This window comes from Phalacrocorax aristotelis, chromosome 3, assembly GCF_949628215.1.
Source record: "Phalacrocorax aristotelis chromosome 3, bGulAri2.1, whole genome shotgun sequence".
Taxonomy (NCBI): Eukaryota; Metazoa; Chordata; class Aves; order Suliformes; family Phalacrocoracidae; genus Phalacrocorax; species Phalacrocorax aristotelis.
Window position 1 is genome coordinate 1,247,358 of NC_134278.1, and position 26,392 is coordinate 1,273,749.

General features: G+C 53.0%; 1 protein-coding gene across 4 annotated transcripts in view; it reads right to left on the bottom strand.

Annotated features, from left to right (window-relative positions):
* The window catches only part of OTOF (otoferlin), a 93,951-nt gene extending 78,633 nt beyond the window's left edge, over positions 1-15,318 (bottom strand). For all 4 annotated transcript variants that reach the window (XM_075086390.1, XM_075086389.1, XM_075086388.1 and 1 more), the window contains exon 1: positions 15,245-15,318. The gene's annotated coding sequence lies outside the window, so the exon portion shown is untranslated. The remainder of the gene's footprint in view (positions 1-15,244) is intronic.
* Between the last annotated feature and the right edge of the window lie 11,074 nt (positions 15,319-26,392).

Genomic DNA, 26,392 nt, shown 5'->3' on the forward strand with positions numbered 1-26,392 from the left:
TGGGGGTGCCTGCTCCAGCAGGGGGTGGGACGGGATGAGCTCCAGAGGGCCCTTCCAGCCCCCACCAGCCTGGGATTCTGTGATGGGGGGAGCTGGGGCTGATGGGCAAGACCCCAGAGCCAGGCAGCATGAGAACAGGGCAGCGGGGATGTCCCAGGCAGAGGTACCCATCAGGAGAGCACGTGCCCCAGCTGCAGCACAGAGCCAGGGGCCCCTCCTGACCCCCCAAACAGACTTTCCTGGCACATCCTCCTTCTGTGACCTGCTGCGGTGCTGCCTCTGTCTGCAGCAAGGTCACCCGAGAGAAGCTCAGAGGCTGGAGCAACATGTCCATCTCCAGCACGTTGATGCTTTCCCCAGCCAAGCTACAGTCAAAAGCGCACACTGCCTGTGAGTGCTCGGAAGCGCAGGCTGTTGCTACCACAGGAGCATATAAGAGCAGGTATGTCAGAGCCAGTCCTAGCCCTGTGACAGCTTTTCCCTAGCCACATCTGGATGGCGGCAACAGGCAAAGAGCAGATGCTCCCCCCTCCTAAGATGGTGAGATACCCTTTCACCATCCTCTTAGCACACCTTTGCGACCCTTTCAGCCTGACTTGTGTGCTTCTGCACTCCCCAGCGCTGCTCGCTGACCTCGCACCGGCTCATCTGCAAGCATGTGAATTATTGGGAAGATGCATCTCCGTTAGGGTCGGGATAACGGGCTCCTTCGGACCCCTCCCAGCCCACTTCCCCTGGCAGGCAAGAGCCAAGCAAAAGGGAATGAAATATACAGCACTTGTCTACACAGCCTTTTATTTCCAAGTGTTTCATAATTCATCATTGTGCCCCGCTCCCTTCCCTGGCATTTCTGCTGATGGAAAGAGAGGGACTTTTTCTGGGTCACTCGTAATTTTATCAGACTGTAGGAACATCTCTTGTTTCAAACCCAGGCTGGCTAGTTCGGTGCTTAGAGCTTGCACCAAGCCTTACACCAGGGCAGCCTGGGGCTGCTGCGCGCCCCACGACCCGCTTTGCTCTTTGCCCGTGCGGCACATTCTTTCAGCGAAGCCATCTGTGTGCCTGGTGCAGTTCAGGAGAGACAGTGGCTGGGGGGAGAGTGAACCCCACCAGGCACTGCCAGCACTGAAGTGCCCGTTCCCTCCGAGCAAGGGCTCTGAGGCCAAGATGTGCATCTTCATCTGGCTTTGCTAAGAGCATCCTCCAGCCCATCAAGTCCTGTCCCATCTTCTCTACTAGTGTCACTTGGATACTGTTTGCTCCCTGGGCTCCTGCACCCAGGGTGAGCCTCTGGTAGGGTGGTGGCATCTCCATCCAGCCATCGTCAGACCCTGGGAAGTGACAAAAAGCAAATCATGGCATCTCTGTCCTGGTTTGGCCCCCACCTCCGGACACCCCTCACATGGTAGGGTGGGAAAGTAGAGGGATGCCACAGCTTTTAACCCATTGCCAGGCCTGCAAGAGCCCAAGAGAGTAGAATGAAGGCTCAACTGCCCAAGGGAGGATCCAACTTGCACTTACAGTAAAGACCTCAGGGGCAGCTGGTCTCCTGCTCCTGAACTACTTGGAGTTGTTGGCTCCATCTAAATTAGGGGATTAAGTGCTGCCTGGGCGCTGTCCTGTGCCCATCCACACTGGGATGCTGCCTGCCAGGGCTGGCCAGGCCAATGCATCCTCCCCAGCCCATCTCAGGGATGCAGGGGCAGGGGTTACCCGGGGCTGGGCGGCCCCAGCGTGGTTTGGAGAGGAAAGCTTCCCTGCCTGGCAATGGCCAACCCAGCTGAGGGCTTGGGACAGAAAAGGACCCTGGCGATGTCTGCGCAGTGCACAGCCTCCAACCTGGAAGCATGGTGGGGAGGGAGAGCAGTTGTCCCAAACGGCTGCCCCGTGCACACTTTGCCCTGAATTAAAGAGTTTCTGCAATGCAAAACAGACAGCACGGGGACATGACCAATGCCTGGGCTGCTCAGAGAAGTGATTGTGGGAGATGCTGATCTTTTGGACCATTAATGGGGCTTAAATGACTGCATGGCTCAGCCCTACTCAGCTAAAATCTGCTGAGATGATGAACCCTTGTGGAATGGTCATCTCCAAGAGCCACCAAATCCCCACTTCTTGGTCTGTGATCAGGCCACCTCTTCCTTTTCTTACCAATAAACCAAACAGATGGAGTTGCTGATGACTTCAGGATATAGAATCATGGAATCATTAAGGTTGGAAAAGACCTCTGGGATCATCAAGTCCAACCACCAACCCAACACCCCCAGGCCTCCTAAACCATGGCCCCAAGTGCCACGGCTGCACGGTGTTTGAACCCCCCCAGGGACGGTGACTCCCCCACCTCTCTGGGCAGCCTGTGCCAGGGCCTGACCGCTCTGGCAGGGAAGACATTTTCCCTCACATCCAACCTAAACCTCCCCTGACGCAGCCTGGGGCCGGTTCCTCTCGCCCTGTCACTGGTGACTTGGGAGCAGAGACCAGCCCCCCCTCACTCCAGCCCCTCTCAGGCAGCTGCAGAGAGCGAGAAGGGCTCCCCTCAGCCCCCTCTTCTCCAGGCTAAACCCCCCCAGCTCCCCCAGCCGCCCCCCAGCACACTTGTGCTCCAGACCCTGCCCCAGCCCCGCTGCCCTTCTCTGGACACGCTCCAGCCCCTCAAGGGCCTCCTTGTCCTGAGGGTAGGCAGATCTGCTAAGGTTTTAATGAGTCTGGCTGCTCCCCTCTAGTCAACCCCACTCTTCCAGCACCTTTCTGAACCGGTGGGCTCTGAAACTAGACACATTTTTTTTTCAGACCACACTGAAGCACACACGCTGTTATTCTTGGGCTTCCAAGCAATCGCAGCAGCTCCCTGCCAGCTTCCCTAGATGTAGCTGCCCCGTGCTCGGCGTCCTTGCCCGCGCAGCTAAGCATAACCACTCCCTGCACGCGGGGAAATGCTCTACGACAAGATCTGGTCCCCACAGGGCTCTGCCGGCTGCCAGCATCCTCGGTGACGAATCCCTGCCGAGCACCGCTCACGTGTGTAACACCTTCAGCACCCGCCATGTCAAATTTTCATTTCTTAATCAAAATATTGCATGACACCAAGTCAAACACGGTGCAAAAGTCTAAGTATACTCAAATTACCACTTTAGCAACCAGATCTGTAATCTCATCCCAAATTAGTTACCTGACGGGATATATTTCAATACGACAGGGCTGACTGGCACTCATCATGCTATTCCACTTGTCTTGCAAGGTGAAAAGAAAATCAATTTATATTTAATGAGAATTTTTGTGAGAGTTTCCTAAAAAAACCCCAAAGTTAATTCACTGAAGCAACTTTTAATACCTGGAGGCTGCTGAGCTGGAACTGCTGTTGTGCCCTACATTTCACCAGGTTATCCGAACGTTAACAAAACAATAATAATTACATGAGATTGCAAGTGTAAGCTCTGACTTGCCTATCGCACAGGCCGGGTGCAAAGGGGGTAATTAGGAGGGAAGTGATTTAGGAAGCTTTAACTTAAAGAGTCAGATGATTACAGATGAAGCTGCGATTTGGCTAGACAGTGAAAAAGGCTCTTCATTTTGGTCCAAGCTCCAGGGCATTCATCGCATAATCTGCGGGAGGAGATGGTTTGCATTTATCAGCATTGCCCAAACACCAGTTTGTACATAAACGCAAGCGCTGCAGCTTCCAAACGTACAGTCAGAACCCCCAGGTATCCAACAGCAACTCCCTTTCAGCTCATTTATTTTCTGCTTTTCCAGCCTTAGCTCCCGGAGAGCCACTGCCTTTCCCCCCAGGTACCCCGGTGAGCTTTACAGACCAAACAGACCTACCCAGCTGCTCACAAGAGCAGCTCCCTGGTTTCCCATCACCCATTTTTGCTCCCCTCGCACATCTCTGGTCTCGCAGTCAGTCCTGCCTGGTTGCAAGGCATCACAGAGCTAAAGGACAGCCACTGCTGTGGGTTGCTGGTGCGAAGTAAGATGGTCCTACAGCAAACAAACCTTTCTTGGAGGCAAGCTGGCCACAGCTTAGCCCCTGGTGCATGTCCCAGCACAGGCATCCTCATGTGCTGGGAGACAGAGGAATTATAACACTAGAAAATGCTACCGTGGCTAGAAAAAAATAACTTTTTTCAACTTTTTTCAACTTCTTAAGCAGAGGAGGGCTTGGGTTTGCATGAATCTAGGGCTATATGGAAAAAACGAACCCATGAAGGGCCATTTTACCAACCCAGGTCTGAAGAAACAGGGAGGGCTTTGAGTCATAATGCTCAGCACGCGTGAACTCTGCGAGGCGAGAGGGATGAGACATGCCAGGGCAAAGAGGAAAGGCACAGCCGACCTCCACGTGGCAAACCGAGTCATGTTTGGCACATCGTCGCGGGTCTGTGGGCAGGGCTGGACCACGGTGAGTCCAGGGCAGAGGCTCAGCGATTCCCTTTGCATGGTTCTGCCACACAAGCCTTCTCCACGGCCACCTCCTGCCTGGTAGGGCTTTGCTCCACCCTGGAGGCAGAGCTGCCAAGGCAGCTAGCTCTGAGTGTCTCAGGTTGCCTCCAAGAAGGACTTTGGGCTCAAGACCCTGCCCAGAGATCATTTTAAATCTACCCTAGATGTAAAAAAATATGGTGTCAGGTCAGGCGTATTTGTGTCTTTGCATAAAGAATAACAGAAGTGCTCTCGTCTCCTTTTTTCCCTTTTCCAGACACCCAAGTTGCCCAGGGATATCAGATCTGGCCTTTGCTGGGGTTTGCGGGAAGCCCATCTATGCTCTGTGTGCTTTTAAAACTTAAATATAAAGCTGAGGAATCTTCAAAGACTCCCTTTCGCTAAAATAGACTTTGCTCAATGATCAAGAATATGTTAAAACCAAACAAAACCCCAAAAAGTGAAAAACCCTGATGCAGTTCAAAATCATCAGGGTTTGCTCATTTTCCTCTCTCCCTGGGGAAGGCTCCATCCCACCTACTCGTAGCTGTCCTGCAGTTCACCTGCAGCCCCTGAGCTCTCTGTGCCCAAATGGACACTGTCCCAGCTCGACACAAATCCGTCCCAGATGCCTTAGATGTACCTGATTTGGGGAAAATGCCCGTGGGGGGTTCTGGTCTTGCTCTGCTGACTATTGGACGTAAACCCCCTGCCCAGGTTAGAGGCAGCCAAAGCTGGGAGGTGGGAATTGTCCTGTTGCTGCTGGAGATCTTAATGAAATGTGTTTTCCTGGTGATGCAAAAAGAGTTTGGTGGGGACCAGTCCAGAGGAGGAAGGTCTGCCCTTGAAAGCGCTCAGACACAAACTCCTCCAGACCTTCCGGCAGAGGATCTGAATTTCTAGCATTACAAAAAGAAAAGGGTTTGAAAGCCAGCAAAGTATCATTTCCTATAGTAGCCAAACGTCTCGCCTGCCTCAGGAGGTAATAAAACATGAAAGAAAGGGCTCAAACTTCTTCTTCTGCGTAGCCTGCACTACACAAGCCACATTATCACTTGCTGGCCGTACCCAGCTTGAGCTGCGCCAGCCGCCCCGGCTGCCTTCTCCCCTGCTCGCTTTACTCTGGCTCTTGGCGAGGCAAGATGATTTGCAGCCCCTCCTGGGAAGTCTGGACTCCGCTCACCTCTGTCTCTGCGGCTTCCCTCCTCCACGGGCCTCAGCATTTCAGCTCTTTTTTTTCACGTGCCAGCCTTGCCTGCAAAACTGGACAACGTGTACGACACGGTATCACTTGCAGAAGGGCTGAGCTGATACCCCTGTAGACATCTCGGCTGATTAACTTGCATCTCTGACATGCTACGGAAACTTGTACCTTTCCAGGTTCCTGCCCCTGGTGACATCGGTCCTTTCAGGTCACAACCAAGCGCACCCTGTCCATCTACCTTCTACCTTCCATGGAAACTGATGCTAGAAAGTCTTCGTGAGACTTCAGACTTGCATGCTGCAGCCGTCCCATTGCAAGGGGCCTCATGCAGGAGGAAGGTTTCAGGTAGATGATACCTCTGCTTGTGGACCAGGCAGCCGTAGGTGTACCACAGACACCAGCCCTAAGGCCAAAGAAGATAAGCTGAGCTTTAGGAACCTCAGGCTCTGGAGCACTCGGCACGCACCCTACTTTGGGGAGGGGCATGTGAGAGGAGACCATGCTCACTGGCCAGATCCCCACCATGCCCATTGTGGATCAGCTGGAAAAGAAGTTGGACTAGGACCTTCTTCTGAGGTGAATAATCCCATAGTTCAGGAAGTGCAATGGAAAATGGAGGAGAAAAAATGATGTTAGTTTATGAAAAGGCATGAAAAGAAAGGGTGCAGCCCGTGGATCAGGAGGATGGGGGAGCCTGGGCTCCGAAGAGGACAAATCCGTTCGGAATGGTAACCCAGATCCATCAGGAAGCACCACAGCTCGTCAAACCTTGTCATCCCAAGTATAAGTCCTCTGGCCTATGTAAGATGTCCACCTTAGGACTCTTGGGGCCAGAGGGAATATCTCTGTGTCCAATAAACTCACGCAGATTTTTCTTCCATGAAGATGTCAGATCCAGTTTTGAACCTGTAAACTCTCAGTACCCACCAGATCTCGTGGCAGGGCTCTCCACAGCCCACCCAGCATCACCTGAAGACCCACTTCACCCTGAGCCTGCTCCCGCTATCTTCATTTTCAAGCCTTCCAAGTTTTTCTACTGAAACAGGTGATGAATAACTGCTTCCTCCCCAGTTTAACCCTGTGGCTATTCATTCTGTCCTCTTTTGAACTGGACTAATTTAATTTGTAGTTCCTCATATAAAGCTGTTCCAGGGCTTTTGTCTGTTCTATTGGATCCTTTTTGATCCTGCACAGTTGAATAATGCAAAACCAAAGGACTCTCACAACCAACAGCTTGTTGCAAAGACAGCCTGAGGCAGCCTTGGAGAGCAACTTTCTGTGTTTCCAGTGCTGAAGGGATTAGTGGAAAAGCTTTTTTTAATGATGTTCGGGTGATCAAGGTTACTGGATTGCTCCCAACTACTAAAACGGGCATAAGATTCCCTCTGAGAGACCTGCCTGGTCTGGATTTCACACAATAAAGTTTGAGGATCTGAATCACATATGAAAATTACAAACATAAACCCTAAATTGTGCAGGTGGCCCCCAAATCCCGACGAGCTTCCCATATGAATTTTTTTTGTCTTATTGGTGAGATTAAGAAGGGACTCTAAAACGTTTTGGACTGAGACAAAGGCAAGCCAAGCACGAGGCTGGCGTGTCGCGATCTTATGCAAACACTTTGCCTGGGTTACAGGCGTACTTAGGCATATTCATAGAGATTTAATTGCTTTCTGTCTTTCTCTGGACAGAACTAACATCTTGACGTGCGCAGCAGGAGCATCACTCACCCAGTGGTCCGGTGAGTCAGATGCAGAGCCCTGGGTGCAACCTCAGGGTGTCCCTGGGATCTTCCACACTGAGAGGGAAGAAACTGGGGAGAACTTAACCTCCAAGGGCTGCAGCTCCGACCTCTGCAATGTTTAAGGAAGCAGAAAGGCTTGACCAGCTGTGGTCCAAGCACCGTTTCAAGGAAACCACGGCACCTTCTGGTTTGCAAAACGCAGCTCTTGCAGCCGCCTTCCTGCCTGGAGCCTGAGCGCTGCTCTGCATGGGGAGGGCACTCACACAGGAGGGGAAACCTACCGCACCAGACTTAATAATTTTTTCCATTATACTCTTTCTACAGTGACGCTGCAGCAGATCATTTTCTGCAGATGAAACGGTGAGCACCCTGGTTTCTGCAGGATGAAGGCAGTTTCCTACAAAAGACTTGAATTCTGCAAAGATCTTAATTGCTGGAGAAGCCAGACTACAAAGGACAGAACAAAGCCCTATTTTTATCCCAGAGAGCACAGTGCTGTATTAAAAGCCTTTGGTATTCTTCTCTTTGTCTCCCTGTCAGGCAAGGAGAGCCAGCTCCTGCCTCTTCCCTGTGGATATCGGTTTTCTGCAGGGGGATGTTATCTGTGCCCCCACCCCTGCATCGCCCGGAGCCGACGGGTTTGTAACATGGCTTTCAGCCTTTGGCCAGATCCAGTTACTGCTTCTCGCCCTGGAGAGGAAACAAGTGACATAGAGGAAAACAAGCCACCTCAAAGCAGAAGCTCTTAGGTTTTGTGCATCCTTCCTCATCCTTAAGGGATGTGGTCGCTGGCTGGTATTGTCCTCATTTTATGCACAAGGAAATCATGTGGCCCAGAAGAGGTTTGTCCAGGCTGTCCCAGCAGGTCAGGGATGGGAGCAGCAGCAGGAACCAGACCTTCTGCCTCAGGGATGATGCTCTGTGGCCACTGGACCACACAGCCATCCTCTCTGATGCCCCACCAGCATGGCATGCTGCCCCAGCTGCTGCCTCCACCTGCTTCTTGTATCTCTGCCTCTCCTGTGCATATGGTCTTCCATGCCACATCACTCACACGTGTCCCAGTGTCTTCTGCTGCTCAGACCCACTCAAATCCACATCTGGGACCTCACATCATGTGCTTGCCTCCTGCATATTCCCCCTCCCAGGGCCCTTCACTGTGGGACCACGTGCTATGAATTTTTACCTGTCTTGAAGGTATTTTGTAGGTCTCCCCAATGGACCAGAAAAGAAAAAATCATAGACCCATGTAGGTTGGAAAAGACCTCTGGGATCATCAAGTCCAACCCCCAACCCAACACCCCCAGGCCTCCTAAACCATGGCCCCAAGTGCCACGGCTGCACGGTGTTTGAACCCCCCCAGGGACGGTGACTCCCCCACCTCTCTGGGCAGCCTGTGCCAGGGCCTGACCGCTCTGGCAGGGAAGGCATTTTCCCTCACACCCAACCCAAACCTCCCCTGACGCAGCCTGAGGCCGGTTCCTCTCGTCCTGTCACTGGTGACTTGGGAGCAGAGACCAGCCCCCCCCTCACTCCAGCCCCTCTCAGGCAGCTGCAGAGAGCGAGAAGGGCTCCCCTCAGCCCCCTCTTCTCCAGGCTAAACCCCCCCAGCCCCCTCAGCCGCTCCTCAAACCACCTCCAGGAGTGACATAGAGGAAAACAAACCAGCTCCAGGAATCAAGGACAGGGATGAACTGACTTCCAGTAGGAACTTGGTTTCTACCCAGGTCATCCCACCACGCAGCAGTTATTTGGCTTTACCATCTGCTTTCCGGGATGGGATACGTAGCATCGGCTGAAGCATCTCACGTCTGCAGGATGGGTGTGTAGGACTCATGGTTATTGGTCCTTCTCTTGTATGGAGCATTTTCAGCCTGCTTCTACACTAGTAAATTAGCCACGGGCAGAATGTGGCACTGCCCCTCACCCACCCGCACTGGGTCAGGGCATCCCTGGGGTGGTTTGGATGGACAGGAGAGTTTCCCAGCCTGGGGATCCCTACCCCGTAGGCGTATAACCTGGAGACAGGTTTCTGGGCTGGTTGCACTGCTGGTCTGATCCATTTGAGCCATCCTCATGAACTATATCCTCCTTTCTTTGGGCACTCAGACACACGGTGCCCTGGGGAACAGCCCCCAGTGACAGCCACCGTCCCAGAGCCGAGACCCACCAGAGACCACAGCCCCTGGGAGCCGACGCGGAGTCAGCTGCTGGGAGGAGGCTGAGGCATCTGGCTGGGCCAGGAAAGGATTATCTTACCAGCTAATTAGCTGCACTCCGATGGCCACGGAGGCAGGAAACAAAGCAACTCAATGAGCCACACAGCCGCGTCTCGGCACTGGCCCCCTCCATTATTCAGGGGGACCTGCATCAGGTGTCGTGCCTTTATCTGGGACTTTGATAAATAAGGCTAATCAGCTAGATGTGAATTATTCACAGAGACCACGGCTCGCCTTTCCAAACCCCAGTGCCAGGGCTCTGCTTCTCACCACTCTCCTCCCTCCTCTCTAAAATTTATGTCTGTCTGTCCTCCTACAATTCATTTTCGTGCAGGGAGGATGGGGCTGTAGCCACAGCACTGACTTGTGACCTGGGGCTTTATTTTTTTCTTTTCTATCACAGATTCCCTGCATTTCCTTGCAGGAGGTGCTCAGCACCAGCTGCCCAGGGCAGGGCTGGGACCAGGTTCATTGGCTGGGCCTTGGGACGAATATCCTGGTGTAGACATTTCTTAGCCAGCAGGAGAAATGCTGTGAGTCTGAACAGAAATCCCCAGATATTTCCTTTATATTTATGACTTGAAGTACTCTATTCTGCAGGTTGATTCCTGCCGTGGATGCTCAGGTCTGAAAGATAGTCTTTCCTCCATCCGTAGGCAGCTCTCAGGGTTGGACTGAGGCTCTCCTGTCATTGCCTCTTTTGGGGTCCTTGTTGTCTTCTCCTTCAGGGAACTTCAGCCTTTTCAGGCCACCCTTCAACCACAGCCAGTCCTCAGTTCCTTGTGCCCAAAGCGCGTCGCCCTGGGGCACGGCGTACCTTGCTGCTCCTGGCTCTCCCAGACCCGTCTCCAGCCATCACCTAAACATGAGTACCTGTTGCCACACACGTGTCGTGGGATGTCTGAGACAAACACGGGGCTGGCAGGTAGAATTTTGGATCTACAGGAGACACAGGTCCTTCCAGAGGCTGGATACTCAAGGGCACTTGGGGACCTTGGGGACCTGAGCTGAGCCCAGACTCCCTCTGGACACCTGCAATGCAGTGAGAGGAGATGAAGCCCCCCTTGGGATTCTGCTTCCCAGGGGAGATGTCTTGTTTGGCATTTGCTGAAGGGGTTTTCTGATCCCAGCTCCTTTCCTGGGCTGGGCTGCTCCGGTGGCCCAAAGCAAAGGCGGCAGCAAGGAGAGCACGCTGTGCTTGGTCTCTTAATTGCTGAGGGACAGGCTGAATGCATGCTGGCACAGACACGCTTTGGAGCTCATTTTACCACTGCCTGTAAATGCCATCATGAGGGAACTATTTCTACTGTGAAGGGCTTTTCAATTTAGCAGAGAGAAACGGAACAGGTAATTAAACTCGGCAAACCTCTGCAGGGAGGTGCTGGATACTCCTCCGCTGTGCTGAACGCTCCAACACTTGCCCTGGGCAGCTGGGCTGGTCCAGCTGTGTCCCACAGCTGGGTGAGAGGAGGCTCTGCCCAGGGTCTGGCCGCTGGGGAGGATGAGCTCTGCATTTCAGTGCTTAAAGGGGGCTGATAAGAAAGGCGGGACAGACGTTTTAGCAGGGCCTGCAGCAACAGGACAAGGGGCGATGGGTTTAAACTAAAGGAGGGGAGATTCAGGCTAGAGAGAAGGAAGGAATTGTTCACGCTGAGGGCGGTGAAAGCCTGGCCCAGGCTGCCCCGAGAGGTGGTCGATGCCCCGTCCCTGGGAACACCCAAGGCCAGGCTGGACGGGGCTCTGAGCAACCTGCTCTGGCTGAAGGTGTCCCTGCTCACGGCAGGGGGTTGGGCTGGGTGGCCTTTAGCGGTCCCTCCCCACCCAAACCGTTCTGTGATTCGATGATTCGATGACTCTATGAACATGCTGGGTAAATATTTGTTGGTTGTTGCAGGCCAAGGGTGGTTTGTGGGTAACCGTCATGGTTCTTTTGAACCAGCAGCCTCTGATCCACTGATATCAATTTTTAACAAAGCTGGAATTACGGATAAATGCCAGCGCAGCAAAGAGTTCATACGGGGTGGGTGGAGAGAGCCAGGTTTAACCTGGCAGCCGTCCTAGGAAAAGAATAGGAAAGCTTGTGCAGGATTCAATGAATAAGCAATTAAAAACGGGAGTGTAATCAGTGACATTCAAGGTAGGTTTATGAGGAAATCGAGCCTGTCAAAACAAGCTTGGTTTCCTTCTTCGGAGTCGGTTTGTTTGGTAACCGCACGCGAGGAGCGGGTTCTTACAAACTGTTTGGTTCAGCACTGCCTGCTATCAGTGCTACACGCTAACAAGTGCAGATTAATGGAGAAACTCTAAAAATAGGGCATCAGCTGAGAATCATCTTCGACTGACAGTGCTATGGTGCAATTTTGCTATTAAGCCCATGACTACTACATCAGTGACTGCGATGTAAAAATAACTTACAATCAAATTTTCAAATGATGTGAAGACTGACAAGGTGGAGGCAGCCCCGCAGAGCAGCGGGGACTTTGGGATGCGCCTGAGCCAAAGAGGGCACTCCTGCACCAAAAACACTTCCAAGAAGCAGCATCTGCACCTCAGGCTGGCAGAAAACGGACCCGACTCTCATGAACGCAACAGCTCCGGAGAGTGCGGTGCACCGGCAGCCCAGCACGGTGGATAAACCACCGATTAATCCGTAACTGCACAGACGGAGGAGGGATGGGGGAGAGGAGAGGTGTGTTTCAGGCCGCAGGGCTGGGGAGATGCAGGGCAGAAGCGGGTGCATCCAGCCTGCACCTGTACTTTAGAGGGAGGATGCTGAAAGTTGAACGTTGGTGGCATAAAGAGCTGCAAAGAGGATTTGAGATGGTAACAATCGCTCTGCAGTGAGAGGTGCCAAGAACAGCCTTCTCAAAAACAAGACTGAGAGGTGCTTCGACTACAAATGTGCTTTTGAGGGCAGAAAATACCTGCCAAGCAATGGGCAGAGATGCTCCTGGTTTCATGTGCTCTAGACACCACGATGGGGGAGCCCGGCTGCCTCAGCGCAGACTCCTGGGTCCCTGGGACAGGGGCCACAGCATGTGGGGGGTTCTTTGTACCAAGGGAGCACTAAATTGATGGAAGGAGGCAATTCTCATGGGGTGGTGGAACCAGACTGCTGAACTGGTCGCCCCTTAATGGTGAGGAATGAAGTTAATCACAAAAGCAAAGAATGGTGGGGGTTGGAAGGGCCTCTGGAGCTCACCCCGTCTCACCCCCTGCTTGAGCAGGCACCCCCAGAGCAGGGGCACAGGGCCGCGTCCAGGCGGGGGGTGAATGTCTCCAGGGAAGGGACCCCACAGCCTCCCTGGGCAGCCCATGGCACTGCTGGGACGCGACTGCAGCCTGCTCCCCTGCAGCATCAGCCGTTGCTGCCCAAAGGTAAGGGGGCTCAGCGCGTGCTCCTCTGCGGCAGCCCAGGCCCTCACGAGTCAGAGGCAAACTGAGGAGAATGTCCAAATTGATAAAAATGGCAAAAGAGAAGGTCGTCCTGGAAGCGGGCATGGCTCTTGGCTGGCTGATACAGCCGACCTCTTTGCATATGCAGTTCACCAATGGAAAGAAGGCACTTTAAGCAATTTGACTGAACTAGCTGGATATTTACTTTGTGTTGGGTATTTGGAAATTTCTAAGAGACTTTGGTCACCATTTAAGCAGAAAGAATTACCCGAGTGATCACTTTCTCAGCCTCTAATCAGTGCAACCTGCTGATATGCCCTGGCCTTTCCAATTCCCAATTCCATGGAGGAACAGTGATGGTTCTTCATTTCCAGACACAGAAACACCACTTTCTGCTTTTTATTGCACCTTCCAAGTGAATTTTTTTTTTCCAGCTTTTAAGACGGAGAGAGAGAGAGAGAAGGGATTGCTTCTTTGTGTGCACAGCACGCAGACTTGCTGTCTGGGAGGTAAATTGTGTACATCCTGAGGAGCAGTTTGTTAGGGTAAAAGTATCTGGTTCATTTGGCATCTTTTCATTCCCATCTGCTGGGTAACGAAGATATGAAGGTCCACGTCATTATGGATGGAGGGATGCTCTGTCCCTTCATGTCGGCCAGCTGCCGGCTGCACTAAGTCTGTGCAAATGCGTGGCAGCATCCAGGCTGTTCGCTCACACCAGGGGAGTAGAAAGTGAAGGAAGGCAATGAAGGAGCATCGAGTCAAAGAAAAAAACCCACTGCTAACATGAAAAGCAGGTTCTGGAGCCTGGAGCTGTCACAGGCTGGGGAAGGAGGTGGATCTCCAGGTCTGCATCTGTCCATCTCAGGCTCCCATCGCCTGTCTGCTGCCCACAGCACCCGAGGTGTCCCTTCTCACACAGGCCCTGGGACAGTTCAGGGCTGCAGAAACGATTCAGATCTCCTATTCCATGTGCCCATCGCTCATGCACTTACTGCCACCACAACTGCGCTGTCTCAGTGAAGGGGCCTGCAGGAGGTGGTCTGAACACAACTCGAAGTGACTTGTACCGCTGACGGCCCCTGCGGCAGAGCTGCGATCTCCCTGCAAGCCCTGGACCGCTCTTCTGCCTGTATCTGCCACCCTTTCCCCACCCAACGCATCCACCTGGGCTGGGACCCTCCGGGGGCCCCTTACCTTTCCCTTTCCAGAGAGCGATTGAAGAAGCCAAGTTTCTTCAACTCTCCTTCTGCTACTCAAGCTCCTACTTAAAAGCAAGACAAAGGTAGGTGATTTTTCTTCTCAGTTTGTCGTTTAGGTTTATTGTTTTGCTTGTGGGGTTTTTTTTTTGTGGCTTTTTTTTTTAAACCTTGCATATTTAACGTGCCTGCCCTGCACGCCGCCTGCCTGTCGACTCATTTCTTTTGCTCTGAAGCAAGCTTTTGCATGAACACGTGCCTGGGGGATGTTCAGGAGACCCTGCTGGGGAAGCCACTGGATTTCAGTGCAAAAGCATTAGTGCAATGTCCAACCACAAGCATGAGTCCTTCCTCGGCTCCCCTTTTCCTTTCCCCTCTTTAAAGTCAGTGTGAATGTTCTGTAGGACACCTCATGTACGCCACCCCTGTTTTTGCGAAATGCTCCCATATTTTTGCGATGACAGCATGGAGGAATGTATGAAATACACTAAGGCTGACAGAAGGGACAGACAAACTTTCCTTCTCTCATGTTCATTATTAATGTGAGGGCAAAACTTAGAAGTTTTGGAAGAACTGGAAGAAACCTTAAAAAGTGTTCATAAATTGCACATAATACATAAGTCCTGGCAAAACCCATAGTCTCTATGTGAGAAAAAAATTACAAGAATAAGGTAAATAAACACTTGCAGACTTTGCAAAAGCTGAGGAACTACATTTAGGTATCAACTCCCGCCTCGATAATTAACCAAAAGCTTTCAGTTCCTTTTAAACACATGCAAATTGCATTGAACCAAACGGCAGCACCTTGGGAAAACCACGGCACAGCCGTGGCACTGACCACCATCTAGTCGTTGGTCGTTACCAACCTCACTCGCTGAGCGGGACACATTGCCTCTGTGCTTCCTTGCCCTTCCCAGGAGATATCAACCACCCCCGTCTTCCTCACCCTCCAGCCTCCTCACCAACCTGGGATGTGGCTCCAGCTCAAGCAGGAGCTCCCTCTTCCCACCGGAGAGGACCCGGGGGGTCGGTGGGAGGGAAGGGCAGACCACGCTCTCACCTGTTGGTGAAGACTTTGCTGTAGTTGAACACCTGGATCTCCAGGATCTCATTCCCGTCGATATTGCTTGCCACCGGCCAGCGGAAGGTCTGCGGAGAAAGGACAGGAGGGAGAGGTCAGGCTTGTTTCAGGGAGCTGCTGCAGAGGCGATGGGGATGGAGCTGTGGTGACCATGGAGAAGAGCTAACTAGCCTAACTCGCCAGATGACCATGACAAAAGGCTAACTAGCCGAACTTTTTCCAAGCAAAAAGGCAGACAGGGATGTTTTACAGGGGTCTCATGAAGCATGTGCCTCAGTGCCAAGTATTTTATATATATAGTATGAATATTCACACATATGTTTTACATTTATGTATTTCATAGAATCATAGAATCAATAAGGTTGGAAAAGACCTCTAGGATCATCAAGTCCCACCTTTTATATGTGTATATATATAAAAAATACGTATGTATGCATAAATGTATATACATATAAAAATCACTTTCATTTGTGGTTTTGTTGCTTCCCAAGCCAAGAAGTCCATCTGCTAGGCTAAACCGCCCGAGCTGCCTTCACTTCTCCAAGTCACGGGTCTCCTGTGACCTCCCAAAACCAAGCACACCCCCTTGCCAGGCTGCTCTCGGTGCACACTGGGATGGGGACATGATGCCCCAGGTGCGGAGGCGGCGGGGTTGAGCCCTGCATCGCTTGCAGGAGCGGCAGGACCGCATTCAAAGTCTTGAAAGGAAAGTGCTTATCAAGCAACTTCACAGGAAGAAATTAGCGACTTTTCAGAAATATGCCAACACTCATTTTTAAGCTATTTTTTTCCCCCTTTACAGTTTCAGCAGTGAGTCAAGGAAGCAAACGAAAAAAATCCTGAAATATAAAAGAAAACTAGAAATGGCTCCAAGATAGTGACATCATTTTGCTTATGGTCCAGCCTCACTCCTCATTCTGCAGCTGCATTTGGGCTCTCCGTCGCAGGGACGTACCTCATCCCCTTATGGCACGTGCGCTGCTCTCTGCTCGCTCCTTCCCACCGCTTCGATGCTCCCTTAGCCGGTACTACCTAGGCTGGTAAATGCAACCAACAATCTCAAGCTTAATTACGAGCCATCTGGTCCCTCCTGCCACCACCATGCCTCTCTGGCCTGAGAAGTTCTCCTACCCGGACTGTTCAGAGCTCCTCAACACGTGCAGGAGGAGGTTGATCAGCCCTGTGCTCCTGCCCCCAGCCTCTCCTCTCCACCATTGCCCCCAGACCCGCTGGTGAAGGGGACAGAGTCCAACCTGTCATGAGCACAGCAGCTTCAACCTTCCGCAACGTTCTGGGTGTTAAACCGGTCCCGTCTATTACCTGCAGCTTCAGCCAGGCTCCCCACCCTGCCCCGCAGCAGAGGGCGGTGTTCCCAGCGCCTGCCCCGCGGCGGCCAGAGAGACCGGAGCTTAGCGCTTCCCAAGGGAAACGCTTCACTTTTAAAGGCAGTGGTAGATTACTATGGGATAAGCTGCTCTGCCAGGATCAGGACTTCTGGGTGCTTCTAAGATGGAGAAAGCTGAAGCACAGGGGACATGATTTCTGCCTTGATCACAGAATCACAGAGTCACAGAAGGGTTTGGGTGGGAAGGGACCACTAAAGGCCACCCAGCCCAACCCCCTGCCGTGAGCAGGGACACCTTCAGCCAGAGCAGGTTGCTCAGAGCCCCGTCCAGCCTGGCCTTGGGTGTTCCCAGGGATGGGGCATCGACCACCTCTCGGGGCAGCCTGGGCCAGGCTTTCACCACCCTCAGCGTGAACAATTCCCTCCTTCTCTCTAGTCTGAATCTCCCCTCCTTTAGTTTAAACCCATCACCCCTTGTCCTGTCGCTGCAGGCCCTGCTAAAACGTCTGTCCCACCTTTCTCATCAGCCCCTTCAAGCCCTGAAAGGATCCTCCTGGTCCTTCCTGATACCTGATGTCTGTGCATCCCCACCACATCAGCAGCGCCTCAGCTTTGATCCCTCTGTCCAGAGCCTTGGCCACTACAAGACAAACCCAAGCCCCTCTGCTATCTCCACAGAAGAATGAACCGCGGTCCAGGCGCAGGCTCTTTTCTGCTCACACACCTCTGACACAGACCGGGGGCTTAAGGGAGTCTGGAAGCACCTCCTGAAACCCCAGCAGAGCCCAGTTCCTGGGTTGTTTTTTATCTTCCTTCCTCAGAAATACCATTCTCTGCTTGTCCACAGACCAAATTTGGGGGAGAAACTGGGGGAGAGGCATCCCGGCCTCTGCCACAAAATCATTTAGGTACATCTCTGCTCCCCACCCTTGGGCTGTAGGGTGCAGGACAGAGGCTGCCTTTTGCTCTTTGCGTACATAGAGCACCAAGCACAGGGAAGTCCGGCTCTACAGTTTGGTCCTCTAATGAGCAGATCCCGGAGCTCGAGCTTGGCTACCAAGATAAGATACAGAAATAACGATGTGCAGGCATCCTCCCCCTCGGTTAGAGGTTTGTCAGGCAGCAAAATAATAACTATGGAAAGCGCGGTGTGCTAGGAAGGCTGCCAGGATCCCCGCTGGACGGCCTTGCTGACAGCTTTCCGCACCAAGAAGCTTGTGCGGGGACGTTCAGCCGCAGCCCACCCGCTGCGGCGACAGCGAACCCCGGGAGGCTGGCGGGCGATGCACGGCGTGGAGGAGCACCCTCCCGCCTGCTGTGCTCTGCGCCGCGCCGCATCGCCCCGCGAGCGCCCCTTGCACACACGCCTGCACGCCCCCGGTTCCAGAGGGACCCACCCGCCTGGAGACACTAATGCAATTTGCTTCAAGCACGTGGGCTTTTGCCTAAAATCCCAGGGAATGTGGTACCAGGGTACCATTTTCCGCCATCAGAAGTATTCCCTTTGTGGTGTTGTCCCTGGTTTCTTGGGGCTCAGATTTGAATTCTGCTGCAGATCCCCTGGGTTTGGCTAAATAGTTTAGGACAGAATACAGAGCAGATGCTCTTGGATTGGGGCTTAAGAATCAGGGTTGGGATTCCTCCACCTGACTTGGATGCTTAGAGGTTACCCACCTAAATCAACACCCCTCCTCTGGGCTCTCCATCACTGGAGAAACCCTGGCATGTCCTGGGTACAAACCAAGCCACGGCTCACCTTTGGGAGGGGGTCACACTCTTTCTCTCCTTTCTGGACAGACTATCCAGCCATGACTATACACCTCAGATTAAAGGAGGGCACCCTGCTCTGGAAGCTGCCCAAAATCCACCCCCAAAACAACACTGACAGGGCAGGGAATGGGCACCCAGATCCTCAGGCTGTGAATAAACTTCTGCACCGTGCTCCCCAGCCCATGGCCCATGCTCTGCCAGTCCGCCCAGTCACCCTCAGACTCCTCCTGGTTTTATCCCAGTGCATGGAAAACCACTCAGACTGACCCATGGCACCTGGTCAGGAGTTTTACAAATTTATTTTCCCTGCCTTTGTTTTACAAACGCGCTATTCCCTGCGCTAGTGAATCCCAGAGCGTTGCTGCCCCCGAGGCTGCTCTCAGCTTCTCCGACTGCCATTTGATTCTGAGCATTTTGGTGAGGTGGGTGGTGGATCTGGGGCACCCAAACCATGTTGAGCACCTTGCAAGTGAAGTTTTGACAGTGGCAAGTCAGCCCAGCTGTGAAATGAAAACGCACCTCTCTGCGCTTATCTCTGTGTGCTGCAGCCACCTCAGCCTCGGCAGGGAAAAAAGAGCTCAAAGGAACTGGCTGATACGGTTTCCCTCCTAGGAGAGGCATTTATTTTTTTTATTATTATTATTAATTATTATTATTATTATTAATATTATTATTATTAATATTATTATTATTATTATTATTATTAGCAGCAGCAGCAGCATCATCATCATCATGATCTTTTAAGCCTGGAAAGGATTATTACAGTTGCTCAGCCTGACCTCTTAAACATCCCACTCCACGGATTTTCGTGTTTCACTCGAAGGCTCCTAAATCAAACACGGACACTCCCTGTACCTCCGTCAGAACATAATTTTAACAGGGAAAAAGGAAAAAAAAAAAGACAACCCAGAATTCAAGCACCAACATTTAATTACACTTCCAGATAAGTGGTTTCCACAGCTGATTGCCTTCGCCGATAAACGTTTGCACCATGCTCTTGCTTCGAATTTCTGGGCTTCAGCTCCCCAGCCTTTGCCCTCTGTTCTCCCACCAAGCTAAGGCGCTACCTGAAGCCTTTCATTTGGCTTTTTAGATGTTGTTCCTGGCTGCCTGCGGAGAAGCACATGGGGAATCGCCCTTGGGCTGAAGCCAGCGCTCCCTTTGCATCGCGGAGAGGCAAAGCAATGCCACCAGCCCAGGCTATGCCCCTCCAGAAAGGAGACTGGGGACGGGCGCCCTGCTAAAAACACCCAGCGCAGGCTCTGCCGGGGCAGGCATCGTCTCACTGCAAATTCCTGCCCCTCTCACCGGCACCGGGGCAGCTGCTGCCACCCAAGAACCGCATTGCATTTGCACAACCTCTGCTCTTTGCAGGCAGGCTTTCCTCCCCTCGACACCCTCGCAGGGAGCTGCCCTTCATGCAAGCGATGAAAGAGGGTGGATGTTTTGGAGCTGAAGTTTCCTCAGTTAATGTATAACAGGCCCTGAGGGATCACTTGCCCTCATCGGTTCAGAGTGCCTGGGCTGAAGGTGAATACCGGGTGGTGGGTAACGTGGACTGGGAAGCGAACACAAACCGTGCCATGGAGCAGCTCAGTGGCAGGGGCTGCAGCCCCCGCGGCGGCTCCCACGCCTCCCTTCCCAGGCTGCTTTCCACCAAGCCACGAAAACCCAACAGCACCAGGGCCTGCGATGCATCCCCACCCCTAAAGCGCTCCCCAGATGTGCAGAGCACGGAGGTGACTGTCCTCTCAGACCCAGCCCGTCCAGGGAGAGCCCGACCCTCGCAAGGGGCTGCACTTAATGGCTGCTCTTCGCTGTGTTTACCCACGGCCGTGGCAGAGGGCTCCTGCGGCAGGAGGTGGCGTGGGGACAGGCTGGAAGGCTGCTGCTAAAATGCGCCTTTTGTCACTAGAAAAACTTGCAACGGCCACTCTGCTTCAGCAGGAGCGCTGGCGTTAGCTTGCAGCGTGGAAGCCACAGACTTTACATTTATCCAATGCAGTTAGGTGGTCTGATGGCCCCCGGTGCCCAAGAAGCCCAGGGAGGGAGGCTGGAAGGTCTCTGAGAGCACATCCATCTGTCCCTCCGCCCCTGGCAGCAGCAACAGCCCCACTCAACCTTCCGTCCCGTTTTCACATCCGAGCGTTTCGCAAAACATCCCTGCTGAGAAACAAAGCACACCGATGACAAACTCTAACCTGACATCTAACCAAGGGTCGCATTCAAAGGGATGCTGCACGCTGCCGGGTGGGGACAGCGGGTTGTCCCAAATCTGCCTCCTGTGGGGTTTCCCATCTCCTTCCAAGTCAGGCAGTTGGGCTCCTCTGTGTGGCACTGTGCTGGGCATTAGACCCACCCAGCCTCCCCACCCTCCTTGCCCTCCGCAGCTGATCTTCTGGGACTGATGATCTCACATCCATCAGGAGTCCCTCCAGCCATGCCATGATCTAAGTACTAAGTCACTATTAAAGTAATAGTATAATCCACAAACCCGTTTTATTCCTCAGTGACCTGCCCAGCAGTCAGGGGACAGGCTTTTTAGGAGGGTCTGCAGCGACAGGACAAGGGATGATGGGTTTAAACCCTTCCTCCTCCCCTGGCTGGCTGCCTCTTTATTCTCCTTACCGGTTTTATTGTTAAAAGCCCCATGCAAAGCTAAGCAAGCGCTATCTGCTGGGTCAATTTTACCTGGTTTTATTAACAAGGGGGGCGGGGGGTGTGGGAAAGGTAGAGGCAGAGAAATTCCTTGGCAGAATACAGAAACCAGACACTTCCAGTGAGGCTGCTTTAAGGGAGCTGGGAAAGGGCATCTTTGCAAGCCATATCACCCCTTTTTAAGCCAAGTCACCCCTTTTAAAGCCATATCACCTCTCTTTAAGCATGTCACCCCTCTTTAAGCCATATTTCCCCTCTTTAAGACATGTCACCTCTCTTTAAGCCATGTCTCCCACAACACCTGGGAGCCTTGGCTGGAAGCTCATCCTGCCTGTCACCTCCAAGCCTGATTCATCAGGGGCATTTCCAGATGTTCGGGTCAAGGCTGCAGGTCTCAGCTTTCCTGGCAGCAGTGCTTTAGCCTGTCCTGGTCCCTTCAGGAGAGGCTGAATGCAGGCAAAGGCGACCACGCACGACCCACCCACAGCTCTCCATGCCCAGCACCATCACGGGAGTCCCCTTCCCTCCTGTGGGTACCTGCAGAAGGGCTGGCCCCTCCAAGAAGAAGCGCTTTGGGTGCAGGCAGGACACAATGGGGCCATTCCTGATAATGTAAAGTACAGCCGTAGTGCTGTAGCTACCCTCTGGAATAGCCAGCAGCTTATCTTCCCCAGGCTCTAGAGAAGCACAGGCTTTGCATAATTCATTAAGCAATGAATAAAAATAATTGCAAAAGAAATAGAGTGAAACCAAACAAATGAAACCACTAGGGCAGCCCAGATTCAGCCTGGTAGCGGGTCCTCGTGAATGTGTTGGCAGGGAAAGCCGATGGGTTCGTTAGTGCTGTCAAAAAAGCCTCTGGCTTCACACGAACCTAATGTGAATTTTCTGCTTGTCCCCAGCTCTGAGATGAGGCAGGGAGCATCCTCTTCATCCTCACCCCCTTTTATCTCACCCCACAGAGATGAGAGATCAGCCGGCTCAGCTTCAAAAGCCTTCCCCACATGGAGGATGACACATCCCCTCCATCCCAATCACCCCCAGAAAAAAGGTCACAATGTTACCCCATTTCCAGATGAAAACAGGAGGAAATGGGGTAATTTCTGAGGCTTCTCGCTCAGGGTTTCCCTGCAGGTTTTTCACCACCCTTGCCACACCGTGCATCCCAGCCTGGGTGCGGGGAACCTCCTGCACCACAGCCTGCACCAAAACCGTTGCCTCCTGTGCACACCACCTTCTCCGAGCGATGGACCTCTCTAGTTCACGTCCTCCTGCCAGACAGCCCCCCCCGCTAACAGCCTTGCTGCCGGAATTGCCAGCCAGCTCCTCGACGCTGACGGGAAGAGAGATGCGCTGGCATCAAGGGTGGTCCTCTTCACCTAGCAGCTAATGGCAAAAATTCGTAGAGGCTGGGTCACGGAGCAATCATCTCTCCACAAGAGAGCTGGCGCCTCTCGTTACTGCTCCAGCCATCAGGGCTCATCTAGAAGAGCTCGATTTTGTGCACCACAGGCATTACAGACCACGTGCGCCCATCACCTCCCTCCGAAGGCCCCCCGTGAGATAGCCCCCTGCGGAGGAATATTTGGGGAAGAGTTGAGCGCTGCAGTGATGCAATAATAAAATTTTATTCAATAAAATTCGTGGGCTGTGCCTGTCATCAGGCTTGTCCGGCTGTGCACGAGCGGGGAGCGGCATTCAGCCCCCCAGTGGGCGGCAGGGCTGCACCACCAGTACTGCTGCTCTTACAGAGCTCTGGGCGATTTGCAGAGGAGGGCAAGCCGCAGCCTCCCCGTTCCGACCCAGACAGAAGGCACGGCCCACTCGGGCTAATCCTGCAGATGTGGCTCAGTTCCCAGCAAACCCGGAAAGGTGAACCCGAAAATGGAGCCTTGCCTACATGTTTTCTGTGCTGTTCAGTATGTGCCATCAGAGCTCATCAAACTCCTTCGGGCCAGTTGGGATAGTATTGGGTCACGGTGCGCTGTAAATGTCTATCAAGCTTAATTTACCTTTAATTTGCCCTTAAATTACCTTTATTTTACCTTTAATTTGCCTTTAAGATACAGCTTCATTTGGGCTGTCTTCTTAGGTTCTATAAGTGTTTTTTTCCAATAAACACTTTATTGAAATATTTTACTTACAATTGTTTAGATTTTTTTTTAATACTTTAGTTATTTAATGAAAGCAGCATGGGGATCTCTGAAACAGAAACACAGGCTGCCCCTCACCTTCATCTGAAGGGGAAATGTCACATTGTGTAATGGCTGTGGTCCTCACCCACACTCCTACCTGTGCCTAGGTTGGTTTGTACTGGTTTGACAAACAAGTATTTTAATAGTTATCACTAAAGAGAACAGTAAAATAGATTGATTGGATGGGTTTTTCGTTCTGCTTACATGCTATTTGCTAAGTATGATTACTGCCTCGGCCAAAAATTCCTCTTTGCCTTCTACAACTGCCTGAGAGGGGCTGGAGTGAGGGGGGGGCTGGTCTCTGCTCCCAAGTCACCAGTGACAGGACGAGAGGAACCGGCCCCAGGCTGCGTCAGGGGAGGTTTAGGCTGGGTGTGAGGGAAAATGCCTTCCCTGCCAGAGGGGTCAGGCCCTGGCACAGGCTGCCCAGAGAGGTGGGGGAGTCACCGTCCCTGGGGGGGTTCCAACACCGTGCAGACGCAGCACAGAGCAGGTTGCTCAGAGCCCCGTCCAGCCTGGCCTTGGGTGTTCCCAGGGATGGGGCATCGACCACCTCTCGGGGCAGCCTGGGCCAGGCTTTCACCGCCCTCAGCGTGAACAATTCCTTCCTTCTCTCTAGTCTGAATCTCCCCTCCTTTAGTTTAAACCCATCACCCCTTGTCCTGTCGCTGCAGGCCCTGCTAAAACGTCTGTCCCACCTTTCTTATCAGCCCCTTCAAGCCCTGAGAGGCCGCAATAAGGTCTCCCCGCAGCCTCCCCTTCCCCGGCTGCACAACCCCAGCTCTCCCAGCCCAGCCTCGCAGCAGGGGGGCTCCAGCCCTCGGAGCATTTCTGTGCCCCCTCTGGCCCCGCTCCAACAGCCCCGTGTCTGTCCCGTGCTGAGGAGCCCCGAGCTGGAGGCAGCGCTGCAGGGGGGTCTCACAGAGCGGGGCAGGGGGGCAGCACCCCCTCCCTCGCCCTGCTGCCCGCGCTGCTGGGATGCAGCCTGGGGGACGGTCAGCAGGATAGAAGAAAATGCAATGCACACCAACATACATCTGTGGCTCAAGGCTCACTTAGACCTGCTGTCTTTTAAGGTCTCTCGCCCTCGTCCTCCTGACATGCAGCAGTGCCCATCCTTTCCTGCACACTGCCTGGGACTGCAGGGGGCTCAGAGCATGGCTGGGGTGCCCCAAGATCATTGTGCAGCACCAAGCACTCGGAGCAGCCGGCATCGGGCATCCCACCAAGCCTGAGACAGCGAGCAGAGCCTCCAGCCCTTCAGCCCTGGCGGGGAAGGATCTCCTCATTCGCATCACAAAGAGTTTTGAGACACAGGCAGCTCCGCCAGTGCACACCTCAGTGGTTGTTATTCAAATCGGTTATTATACTAACAAATTGCTGCGTGCAGATCTATAGAAATCTGAATCCTGTTACCACCAGCAGCTTCCCCCGGCTGCCCCCGCTTTGTAGGAGCGTGGTGGGAGCCACATCTCCAGCCACCTTCTCGCTGGGCCCCACCGGCCCCGTGGTACAACACTGGGGGTACCAGTGGCAGATCCCACCCTGCCCAAGCTGTGGGCTTCCCCTGCCCTTTAATCCTCCCTGGCTGTTTAGGGGAGACTGAGATTAAGCTTTTCTCCTAAAACCTGGAGCAAGGACTAAGATGTGCCGGGGACACAGAGGGGCTGGGAACACCATGGGATTTATCACCCCACAAAAACATCCCATGCCTAGAACTTGGATGAAACCTTATTTTGTAAAGGTGAAAAAGTTTTAGAAAGTGGTAAACAATTTAAAGACCTTAATATTCCTCATAGCCCCTGGTATTCCCCAGCCCCTGGGAACCGGTTATCTTCTGCAAGGAACACAAAGCAATCACAGAAAACATCCATTCTCTTTTGAAAGCATTTTTCCATTTCGAATGTGACTTCTCAGCAGCACCTCTCTCCCCTGTTTGTGTGGGTGACCTTATTTCAATTATCTCGGATTTTTTTTTCTTGGTAACCGCTTAAGAAAAGGCTGTATTTTAAAACCACACAAAACCTGGGTTTCAATTCCTCCTCTCTCCCTTTTCAAGCCCAAAGCCAAGCGCTAAAGGCTGATACCTCACCCGATGGGTACCCAAAGTAGATCCATGGGCTTGTTACCCGCTGGGAGTCGAGGGGTGCAGACGGGGCGGGGGAGGCTGGCAGGCTGAGCATCAACAGCTGAGGCACCAGGGATTTGAAACAAGGAGGAGGTTTTCCCCCCAAGGCAAGGAAAAGAAGAGCCAAAAGCCCTGCGGGATTTGCCCAGTGGAGACAAGCAAATTTTCCTGAAACTTCAGCGCAAACCATATGGATTTTTAAATTGTTTTTTAATTAATCACCCAAGGGGAAGTTCTGTAAGGCTGTTCCACAGGACACCCCGTGTCCTCAGCCCCAGCCAGACCACAGCCAAGAGACCCGTTTGGTACCTGCCAGGAGAAACCCTGGAGCAGACAACGAAGATGCCCACCTGCTTAAATCGGGGAAGGGGGATACTCATCTGGACAGGGAGTCACGGCAAAGCAAACCAGACGCATGAGACAGACCAGGAGGAAAACACATCTCCTCTTACCTCGTCAAACCTGGCCTCGTCCTCGCAGTTTTCAAGCACTCGGGTGTAGAAGGAGAGCCTGGAGAGGGGAGAGGAAAACCAGGTTGGTTGCAGCGAGGTACTGCACACCGCAGGCACGTGTGGGTGTGCGCAAAGGGGTGCAGAGGGGACACAGCCCACGCAAGAGGGTGAATCCAGCTACGACTCCCCAGCACCAGCACTAAACACCACATTAATCTGCTTTAAGAGCTCGGTAAGAAGGTGTTTTCTGGAGTGTGCTTAACCGGTGCGTTCAAATCTTGTCTCATCTATTGTAGAGCAGGGGGATGGGGGTTGTGGCGGTTTCTGCAGAGGCTTTTATGTGGGTTCAGCAGGGGCTCCTCAAGCTTTGGGGTATTGGGATGCAGGTCTACACACCCCAGCGGTGCGTTCAAAGCCCAGGGATGAGATTTAAGACCAGCTGCCCCAAGAAAACCAGCCCCCTCCTGCCCAGAGCGGAGGATCCGCACATTTGAGCCCAACCGCAGGGATGCGGCCACACGTGCCCACCCCGATGGCAGCATCCCTCCACTGCACGTACCTGGGTTGGTGGGGTGCTGC